The sequence below is a fragment of the Leucoraja erinacea genome, chromosome 9, assembly GCF_028641065.1.
Source record: "Leucoraja erinacea ecotype New England chromosome 9, Leri_hhj_1, whole genome shotgun sequence".
Taxonomy (NCBI): domain Eukaryota; kingdom Metazoa; phylum Chordata; class Chondrichthyes; order Rajiformes; family Rajidae; genus Leucoraja; species Leucoraja erinaceus.
Window position 1 is genome coordinate 57,524,082 of NC_073385.1, and position 10,972 is coordinate 57,535,053.

Sequence of the window (10,972 nt, forward strand, 5' to 3'; positions counted from 1 at the left end):
CAGAGTTGCAGAGGCAACTCATTATTCCTCATGTGGTGCTTTGCTATCCAGCAGGATCAAGCCATTTAGAGCACAGCATCACTGCTTCAGTAATGAATTGCTGGAATCCACAGAGGGCTTCTGGGCTGAAAGTGCTGAGTCAGAAGGACACCTGCACTGTAAATTGGAATAATAATTAGGGCCCTTCACAAACGTTCTCTCCAACATACTGCTATTACCCCTCAACAGGTTCCATTACTCCTTTATTATCGTGTGCACCAAGGTACAGCAATTTTTTTTTTTTTGCATACGGATCAGTAAGATTATTGCCATTCATAAGTACATTCCCCGGATAAGTACATAATACATAGAAACCATCCAATACAATAAACCGTCTATATGCAAGAATTGCCATATTCTGGCACCATTTAATAGTCCCAGCTGCAGCTGGAATAAAGGCCCATTGCAGCCTTCGCCTCCATCCAGTCGTCCCGCGAACTGATGTCCCTCTCCTCGCCTGGCCATCTTCAACCTTTATGCCTCGGCTTCAACCTTCATGTCCCGCAGCCCACCTTGAGGACGAAGAAGGTAAGATCCCCATGGGCCCTTTGTCCAGGGTTCGCCGCCATCACCGACTCCCTCCTCTCTGTTAACCAGTTTTCGGTGGTGAACAAGGGGCCAGGCTCGGCAGCTTCCCTCTCCTGGTTCCATAGTTCATAACTGATAGGAGCAGAATTAGGCCATTCGGCCCATCAAGTCCACTTCGCCATTCAATCATGGCTGATCTATCCCTCATAACCCCATTCTCCTGCCTTTTCCCCATAACCCCTGACACCACTACTAATCAAGAATCTATCGATCTCTGCCTTAAAAATATCCATTGATCAAATATCAATCTTCTGCGGCAATGCACACCACCCTCCGATTCACCACCCTCTGTGGCGGGCGAGGGAGCCAGGTCTAGTGTCGGGGGATGGCCACAGGCAGCTCAGCGGGACCTGCTGCCATACATGGCTCACTGGGAACTGAAAGAAGGATTTTCTCATCTGTGTTGCTGGGGTCTTGAGTGCAATGAGATTTGTCACATTTCCTACAATACAACACTGACTGTGCCTCAAAACGAGGTGACTGTTTTAAAGTTGTTTGGGAGCACTGAGAATGCGCATGGTAATATGTGGGTGTGTTTTTTACATTGCTCGCAAATCCCAGCCCAAAAATCCTCTGAAAGCTCACAGTCTGATTCTTGTGCATTCCCTTGTTCTTACACCTTACGGCCTCTTCCCTAGAACCCAATGCCTCTTCAGGTAGACACATAAAGCTGGAGTTACTCAGCGGGTCAGGAAAGGAGAAAAGGGATAGGTGACATTTCGGGTCGAGACCTTCAGACTGCAGACATTTCAGGTCAAGACCCTTCTTCAGACTGCTTCTTCTCCCCCCCTTTTAAATCCTTCTCCATATTCAATTTTCTTTGACTACGCTGTTCCTCTTCATTACTTCGTTCTTAGACCTAGCCCCAATTTCCGGTTTCATGTGGTTATAAATATGCAGGGTGTTCTCTTTACTGAATTGTATCACCAGATTAACATATACATTTGAGACTAGGTGCCACCAGGTGGCACAATAGGTCACAAATGGCAGGAAATTTGCTGAGACTGAGGTGACAGATTTCCACCCTCCAGATCATCAAGTCCCCATGTCCACTGACAATCTCCTGGATCCTAAGTAGCAATGGAAATGTGACCTTAGGTTCCCCCCTGCACTGCGGGGTGGATTAGCAAACAGTAAACCACTGACAGATTTAAATGTATACATGGCCCGTAGTAAACCTCAGGCTCTCCCTAATGCATAACAGGCAATTAAGTGCCTTTAAAGTGTAGTCACAGCTGTAATGTGGTCGATCTCTGCACAGGCAGCTCCGACAAACCGTACTGAATTAATGAGCAGATCCCAAAGCAGAACCAATATTGCAGATACTGGAAATCTGAAACAAAAACAAACACTGGGAATGTTCAGCAAGACCGCCTGCATTTCTGGGGGAAAGTGAAACAGAGTTAATGGTCCAGGTCAATAACTTTGGATTTGGGAAAAGTTAGAAACCATTAACCTATTAAATGGTTAATGACCTGAAATGTAAAATCTATTTTTCTCTCCTGAGATGCTGCCTGACACACTGAGTGTTTACAGTGTTCTCTATTGTCAGAGTCACACAGCCCACACCGACCAACATGTCCCGTCTACTCTTGTCCCAAATGCCGGTGTTTGGCCAATATCCCTCTAAACCTACCCTATCTTTGTACCTGTCTAAATGTTTCTTAAACGTTGCAATAGTACCAGCAAATAATTGATGGCCAAGTCATCTGTTTTTAGTGCTGATGACTAAGGGTAAATATTAGCCAGGAGTGGTTACAGCTATTTTGGCATCCATCAGAGATTTTGATGGCCCTCACTTTAGCACCTCATCTGAAAGATGCTGTTCTCCTTCAGCACAGCAGTCCTTCAGAAGCCCCTGATTTTGCACTCACATCTGTGCTGAGTTTGCTGATCTCCACCAAAGGAAAGGGAGGAGGTGGGGTGGGGGAGGGAGGGGGGGATTACCTGTCAGTCTAGTGTGCCAGAGTGGAATACTCCTCATGCTCCCATTCCCAACCTTTCAGGGAATCAGGGCTTCAATAGGTTTAATTGGTTTCGTATTGGTTTGTTATTGTCACCTGCACTGAGATACAGTGGAAAATTACCTGGATGTTTTACGCCCTATCCATGTAAAGAATGCTGTACATGAGTCTTCTTCTTTCGTGTGGCGTGCACAGCCTAAAGTTGTTGGACAACTTGTTCTATTTGATCTTCCGTTTGTGCACGTCGAATTGATTGCATTAGTCGAAACAGGGCGGACCACGTGAAGGTTGCAATCTTCCACCCCTGTACATGAGTATAATCAAACCATACCCGAGAACACAGGAGACGTAGAAAGTGAAAGTAAACAGTTTGCAGAATATAATGTTGTAGCCACAGACGGTGCAGATAAAAAAAGTTCAAGGGTCTGTCACAGATGGCATATCACTTACTAGGGCAGGTGGAATAGGTTATCTTGCTTTGGACCCTAGCAGACCATAAACCAGTTGGATACCAGAAGGAAGGAACTGCAGATGCTGGTTTACACAGAAGATAGACACAAAGTGCTGGAGTAACTCAGCGGGACAGGCTGACGATGAAGGATCTCGACCCGAAACATCACCTATCCCTTCTCTCCAGAGATGCTGCCTGACCCGCTGAGTTACTCCAGCATTTTGTGTCTATCTTGGGTATGAGGTGAAATGGCCATGGGAAATTTAGACAGGCAGCAATGGATAACTGAACCTATTATCTGTGAAAAACTGCCATTGCCCGTGCCTCTGACATAAAAAATCATGGAGCTTCACATGGCACATCACCCAAGATGGTGGAGAAGACATGCTCATCCCAGAAGTGGATCTGCAATCGTTCATTACAATCGCTCCACTCTTTTACAACTCTACTCTATACACTGTGGATGGCTTGATTATAATCACGTATAGCCTGTACACTGACTAGCTAGCTCACAAACAAGTAAGTTTTTCACTATACCTCGGTACACGTGACAATAAACTAACCCGATCTGAACTAAAGCCCCTGTCCCACTTTCCCGAGTTATCCCTTGATTCAAACTCGGAGAATGTCCGTAGCAATTCCGTAGGAGTCCGTAGATATTTTCGTAGCGGCTCGTAATGCCAGCCGTAAGTACTCGGGGCATCAGGTAAGTTGGGACATTTTTTCAGCATGTTGAAAAATGTCCACGAGTAAAAAAAATAGCCCCGAGTACCTAAGGCTGGCATGTCCGAGATTGAATCAAGGGGAAAACGCGGGAGAATTCGTAACTCGGGAAAGTGGGACAGGCCCTTAATTTAATCACTTCAGAACACTGAACACAAAATCACGGGCCGTCATCACTGCAGCAGCTAAGGATATCCAGCTGCACTAGGCTAGGATTGTTAAATTAAGGTGCTGTCTTGCCCTTGTGCTTTGAGGTGAGAGGATTCAAGGTTCTGTTCAAAAGGAGAGCTAGGGGACCTTCTCGGGTGTCAATACATTCCCCTCAAACAGTATCACTGAGGCATGTTGCAGCTGTTCATCAGACTATCTTGCTGTGCAATTTCAGTCCTGGCCTCTTGCTTGCGACTGTGTACCACCAATCCAAAGGTTAGGAGGTTTGTGGAACTGAAGCAGGAAAGCACAGAAAGTGGAACAAATAGAGGGAAATGAAAACTGGCTTAAGTCAAGGATATAGACACCAGAGACAAAATCTAATCAGTGAAAAAAAATCCACAAGTAACTAAAATCTGAAGAATTAAGATTCCATGTTTGTGAAAGCTAATTTCCTGGTGGAAGAGGTTGTTTGGCAATAATTACAATTGTTTAGCCTTAAAAAAAAATCACTTCCATTTCAATGGGTGGGGCAACATTTTCATGGTTTTCCTGCTGGGTAATTAGCAGAAAAATACGGCGATTTCACCAGCTTTCCCCAGTGCTGGTGCTGAATCCATGGTGAGGCACCACGGTGACAGGGCTGCAGAGGAGCGGGGCAGCTCAGAGCAACATCACGACGTGCAGTAACAGGGCATGCAGCCACTGGAAAATGTCTTCTGATTTACTCTCCACTGGTCTTACTCTTCTTTCTGTAGCAAAACCCCGACCATCATCTCTCAGCAACTCCTACATGTTGGATCTGTTATTGCGGCAGGATTAGGAGCATGCTGGTTTGCAAGTTGCAGCAACGATTAATTAATATTGAGGGAAAGGTGTGCAAACTGGGCTTCTTCATCGTCTCTTTCACGGTCTGAAGCAGTTCTGACTGATAGGAGACCACCCACCTACCGTAGGATGATACGTGTTAAAATAATTAGAAAACCTCATCAAAATGAATGGATTGTGCCCATCTTCCCCATTTACAATTTCACAGGAGGTAGAATTAATTTGACAGGAGCTGTGTTATCTACACTTGGGAAAATCAAAACCTGACACACGCTCTTTGAAATGCAAGACAGGGAGAGCAAATTAGCAATGTTATTAATATTATTAACACTAAGAACAAGTCAGCGATCACAGAAAGGAAGTTTACAGGTCACCAATGGCTCACAAGTAAGGTATGTTCATAGCTGAAACATTTTACGATTGGTCACGAAATGGCAGGTAAAGTCGCAAAGTGAAAAGCAACAGTTAAGACTGAACCCATATTTTTCCAAGTCTATTTAAGAAATGTAACACAATGCTTTAACATCCACCCACTTTGAGGAGAGAGAGGGGTTAAAATGGTTTATATGAATGGTTTAGACAATAGGTGCAGGAGTAGGCCATTTGGCCCTTCGAGCCAGCACGCCATTCAATGTGATTATGGCTGATCATCCCCAATCAGTACCCTTTTCCTGCCTTCTCCCCATATCCCCTGACTCCGCTATATTCAAGAACCCTATCTAGCTCTCTCTTGAAAGTATCCAGAAAACCGGCCTCCACTGCCCTCTGAGGCAGAGAATTGCACAGACTCACAACTCTCTGTGTGAAAAAGTGTTTCCTCATCTCCGTTCTAAATGGCTTACCCCTTATTCTTAAACTGTGGCCCCTGGTTCTGGACTCCCCCAACATCGGGAATATGTTTCCTGCCTCCAGCGTGTCCAAACCCTTAACAATCTTATATGTTTCAATAATATATCCTCTCATCCTTCTAAACTCCAGAGTGTACAAGCCCAGCCGTTCCATTCGCTCAGCATATGACAGTCCCGCCATCCTGGGAATTAACCTTGTAAACCTACGCTGCATTCCCTCAATAGCAAGAATATCTATATTACTAAATCTCTGTTCTTGACCGCTTTTAGCCTTCTGTGCTGTGATTTCCGAGAGAACGCCGCCACCTACGGCCGTCATTTTTGACCACCTCGCTCAGAGGCCCCCTCTGCCGCATGTGTACTGAGGATTTTTCCCGTCGATGAGAAATGACAGGGATATTAATGTTTTTACAAAATTCCCCATTCTCTCTGCTGCCCCCGCTGGAGGGAGGGGGAGGGACTATAAAACCAGGAAGTGGTGTGCCTCAATCAGTCTCTGCAAGTGGTGTGCCTCAATCAGAGCTCTGAATAACACTGAACAAATGTCTCCACAGCTGTGAGTACACATAATGTGGTTTGAAAATGAAAATATGGTTAGTTTGAGGGAAAAAAGCACTGCCTGCAAATGGTTGTTTGGGTTGAAGTAAAAAGGCACCCTCTCTCTCTCTCTCTCTCTCTCCCCCCTCCTCTCTCTCTCCCACCTCTCTCTCTCCCTATCCCTCTCTCTTTCTCTCTCTCTCCCCCCCTGTCTCTCCCTTTCTCTCTCTCCCCTTCTCTCTATCTCCCCCTCTCCGCATCACCCCCCCCTCCTCTCCTCCTTTCCTCTCTCCCCCTCTCCTCTCTTCCCCCCCTCCTCTCCCCCCCTCCTCTCCCCCCCTCTCCTCCCCCCCTCTCCTCCCCCCCTCTCCTCTCCCCCTCCCTCTCCTCCCCTCTCCTCTCCCCCCCCTCCTCTCCTCCCTCTCCTCTCCCTCCCTCCTCTCTCCCCCCTCTCCTCCCTCCCCCCCCTCCTCTCCTCTCCCCCTCTCCTCTCCCCCCTCTCCTCTCCCCCCCCTCTCCTCTCCCCCCCCTCTCCTCTCCCCCCCTCTCCTCTCCCCCCTCTCCTCTCCCCCTCCCCTCCTCTCCCTCCCTCCCCCCTTCTCCTCCCCCCCTCTCTCCTCCCCCCCTCTCCTCCCCCCTAACCCCCCCTCTCTCTCTCTCTCTCCCCACTTTTTCTCCCTCTCCTCCCCTCCATCCCCCTCCCCCACCATCCCTCCCCTAAACCCCCTTCCCTCCACACACCCCTACCCCCTTCCCTCCCCCTCCCTACTCCCCACCTCTCCCCCTCCCCTCACCTCACCCCCTCTCAGCACACACTTTCTCTCCCCCTCTCTCCACCTCTCTCTCTCCCCTCCTCCCCTCCATCGCCTCCCTCACCCTCCCTCCCTCCCCTAAACCCCCTCCCCTCCACACACCCCTACCCTTTTCCCTCCACCCTCCCTCCCCCTCCCTGCTCCCCACCTCTCCCCCTCACCCCCCTCTCAGCACCCCCCTCTCTCCCCCTCACTCTCACCCTCTCTCCTCCCCTCCTCCCACACCTTTCCCCTCTCCCAACCTCCCTCTTCTCCTCCTCTCCACCCCCCATCCCTCTTGCCCTCTCTCTGTCTCTGTCTCTCTCTCTCTGTCTCTGCCCCTTCTCTCTCTGCCCTCACTCTCTAACCACTGCCCCCCCCCCCCCTCTAGATGTGACTGCAAGTTGGGGGCTATGCGTCAGTAGATAGGGTGGTTATGGGGTAAAAGGAGCAAATTAATAATATTAATATAATATCAAGGGGGGTAATTAGCGTGCGGGGGGGGGGAATAGTTAGTGTGTGTGACGCTGCATGCCGCCTCCCCCCCCCCACAACCGCACGTTGGGGGAACAGACCCAACGGGTCTGCACTTGGTCTAGTAGTTTATATAACCTTTTCTGAACAAATCCATAGACCCCAAGATCCCTCTGTGCATCATTATCATTAAGGATGCGGTAATTAACTGTACACTTTCTCCCAAAGATCTTTTAGCAAACAAGATAGTGCACTCCTGTTAAAACCAATGGGCTGATGTGTAGTACGCTACGGAGAGGAACGTCAGCCTTTTCATCGAAACCGGACCCGACCCAACTTTGTAAATCCCTCTCGCAGTGTAATCAGTGTTGCGGGGGAACAGTTTGTGTTTGTGATATAGTGTTAGACCCATTATTCATAATTCTGTTAATTCATAATTCTGCTATTTTTTGTTAATGATTAATATGTCAATCTATCTATCTATCTATTATATATTAAAACTATGTGGCTGCCGCCTGCCACCTGGCGTCCGGCTGCCTTTCTGCCTTTTGATTCGCTGCTCCTTCCTATCAGCTTCCAACACACTTCAAAACAAAGTTGCAAGACAGGAACACTCTGAACTTTTCACCTCAATGGGATATCACAGCAAGTGCTTCAACATGAGGGGGAGGGCCAATTGGTATTGCAATTGGAACTGCTGCAGCAGGCAGGGGAGGTGAAATTGGATTTTTTTAAAAATCCACTGCTGAGGGAGGCCGGGGAGTGCTGGAATCTTACATTTGGGAACGGGTTCAGTTCCGTTGGAGGAGACGGGTGCATGGTGGAATATTGGGTTGGGGGATCACACCATTGGGGGAGCAGACCCAACGGGTCTGCACTTGGTCTAGTAAATTATAATTCTGTTAATTTTCGTTTTTTATTGTTTTTTTAATTTTCTTTTTTTTCTGTGCTGTTTTTGAGTTGATGTTTGTATTAAACTTGTAATTCATTTGATCAGACTGTTCACAACTACGATATTTGGGAAAAACATAGCAATATGGAGATTCCAGTTGCTCAACTCTTGGAATATTCCTTAATGTATTTTTGTGTCTATGGAATTGTTTTTCAACAATAAAATGGGTTTGGTCTTTCCACTAGCCAGAGAGTGGAATGAGATCGGTCTGTAATGGTTGTTTTATCTCAATATTCTGAATTAAATAACAGAGAGGAAGAAAGAAAATGCTCTTCAGGAGAAGATTTTTACAAGTATGTTGCCATGAGGACTTGATTACCACCGGTATTGTACTTCCGGTGGTACAATACCACCGGTGGCGCTGGTGCCAGCAGCCTCCACCTACAGCCCGGTATCTTTTTGTTTTTTTGTTTATTTAGTTATGTAAAAGTGTATTTTTTTGTGTTTTTTTTGGTGTTTTTATGTGGGGGAAGAGGGCACGGTGCGGGGGATACCGTACTTCAGCCGCTTCCTGGTGAGGACGCGACTATTATTCGAGTCGCGTCCTCGCCCTCCCCCCACAGCGGCCTACCTACCTGGATTGGCGCGGCCTTTCCTGCCGGGATCGACCGGAGCTCCAGCAGCGGCGGGACAGCGCTGGAACATCGCGGGGCTGGCGATGCCTTACCGGGGGTCGCCGTCTGGAGCCCGGAGTGCTGGACCTGCTGCACCAACATCATGGAGCTGCGGTTTGCGGAGCTCCCAACGCGGGCGGCGCTGACTAACAACGCGGGGTCCTGTGACTCTGCCCGGCTCGGCCTGCGGACTCAGGAGCTGCAGACTCCGGCAGCGGGAGGCGGCTGATCAGGAGGTCCGGGCCGCTGAGGAGGAGGATGCTCACCGTCGGGGTTCGGCGTCGGCGTTCCACCAGCCCGGCGTGAGGGCCTGAACATCGGGCCACCCGGGGCGGCGACTGCGGGTGCTCGGAAGGCCCCGACCACGGATGAACACGGAGGGGAGGCTGGCTGGACTATGGTGCCTTCCTCACCTTGGTGCCATTTATGTTATGTTGTGTCGTGGACTTTCTGTGTTTGTGCTTTTTTTAAATTTTAATTCAATTTCAATTTTATTTTTAATATGTTTTATTATTTATTTATTATTTATTTTTATTATTTCTTTGTGATTTTTTTAATGATACTGCCTGTAAGGGAAATTCATTTTGTTGTCTCAAATTGAGACAATGACAATAAATTTGAATACAATACAATACAATACAAAAGACTGTACCTGAAACAAAGGGGAGCGCTCCGCTCTAAGTTCTGAGCTATAGTGAGAGTTTGGGCAAGCTTAATAACATTCTCAGTACAAAACAAGAGTCAATATGTTCTTATTCTGAATTAAATAACAGAGAGGAAGAAAGAGGCGGAATTAAAATGCTCTTGAGGAGAGGATTTTTAAGAGGATGTTGCCACGAGGACTCGACTATCTGAGCTCTATGATCTAACCTACAGTGAGAGCTTGAACAGGCTAAATAAAAATTTCAATATACCACAGAAAGTAATAAATGTTTTCTTACCTTTCCTTCTTAATGGGGAACCTGAAGAAAGACAAGTCGGGTCGCCTACATTGGCGATTGAAGCAATTTACAGCAGAGCAGTATGCAACACTAGTAGACGTGGACGCCATGGCCAAAGCAATGATAGGAGCAACGATCTTTGGATAGGAGTGCGGAAACGGAAGCTGGTTACGGAAATGGGGCTGAAGATTACCCATGAATCTGCCCATGACCCTACTACGTCTTTTTCGTCGAGTGGGCTATCTTGCTTGCAATGGGATCTTTGCTTTCTCCTTGTATTTGGCCTCCCAGAGTGCACCACCTCACACTTGCCCAGATAAAAACACCAACTGCCCAATTCTGTAATCGATATATAATCCACTTTATCCTTTGACAGCGTTCTTCATTGGCCACTACTCCACTCATTTTTGTGTCATCTGCAAACTTACTAACCAACTTACCTCCAACCTAACCGTTCCCCAGCCCCGCACGGCCCGATTTTACCTTCTCCCCATAATCCACAAACCTGACTGTCCTGGCAGACACATTGTTTCTGCTTGTTCGTGCCCTACCAAACTTATTTTCATGTAACCCGACTTCATCCTATCCCCTCTGGTTAAATCCCTCCCTACCTATGTCCAACACACCTCGCACGCTCTTCGTCTCCTCCATGACCTCCATTTTCCAGGCCCCCATTCCCTCATCTTCACCATGGATGTCCAGTCACTCTACACCTCCATCCCCCACCAAGAGGGTCCTAAAGCCCTCAGTTTCTTCCTCGACCACAGAACCAACCAATCCCCGTCTACCCATACTCTCATCCGCCTAGTGGAGCTGTTCCTTACCCTCAACAACTTTTCGTTTGACTCCTCTCATTTCCTCCAAATCCAAGGCATAGCTATGGGCATGCGCTTGGGCCCCAGCGATGCCTGCCTCTTTGTAGGGTATGTCAAACAATCCTTGCTCGAAGCGTACCATGGCCCTATCCCCAAACTCTACCTCCGCTACATCGACGACTGCATTGGTGCAACCTCCTGCACTCACACACAACTCACTGACTTCATCCATTTCACCACTAACTTCCATCCGGCAC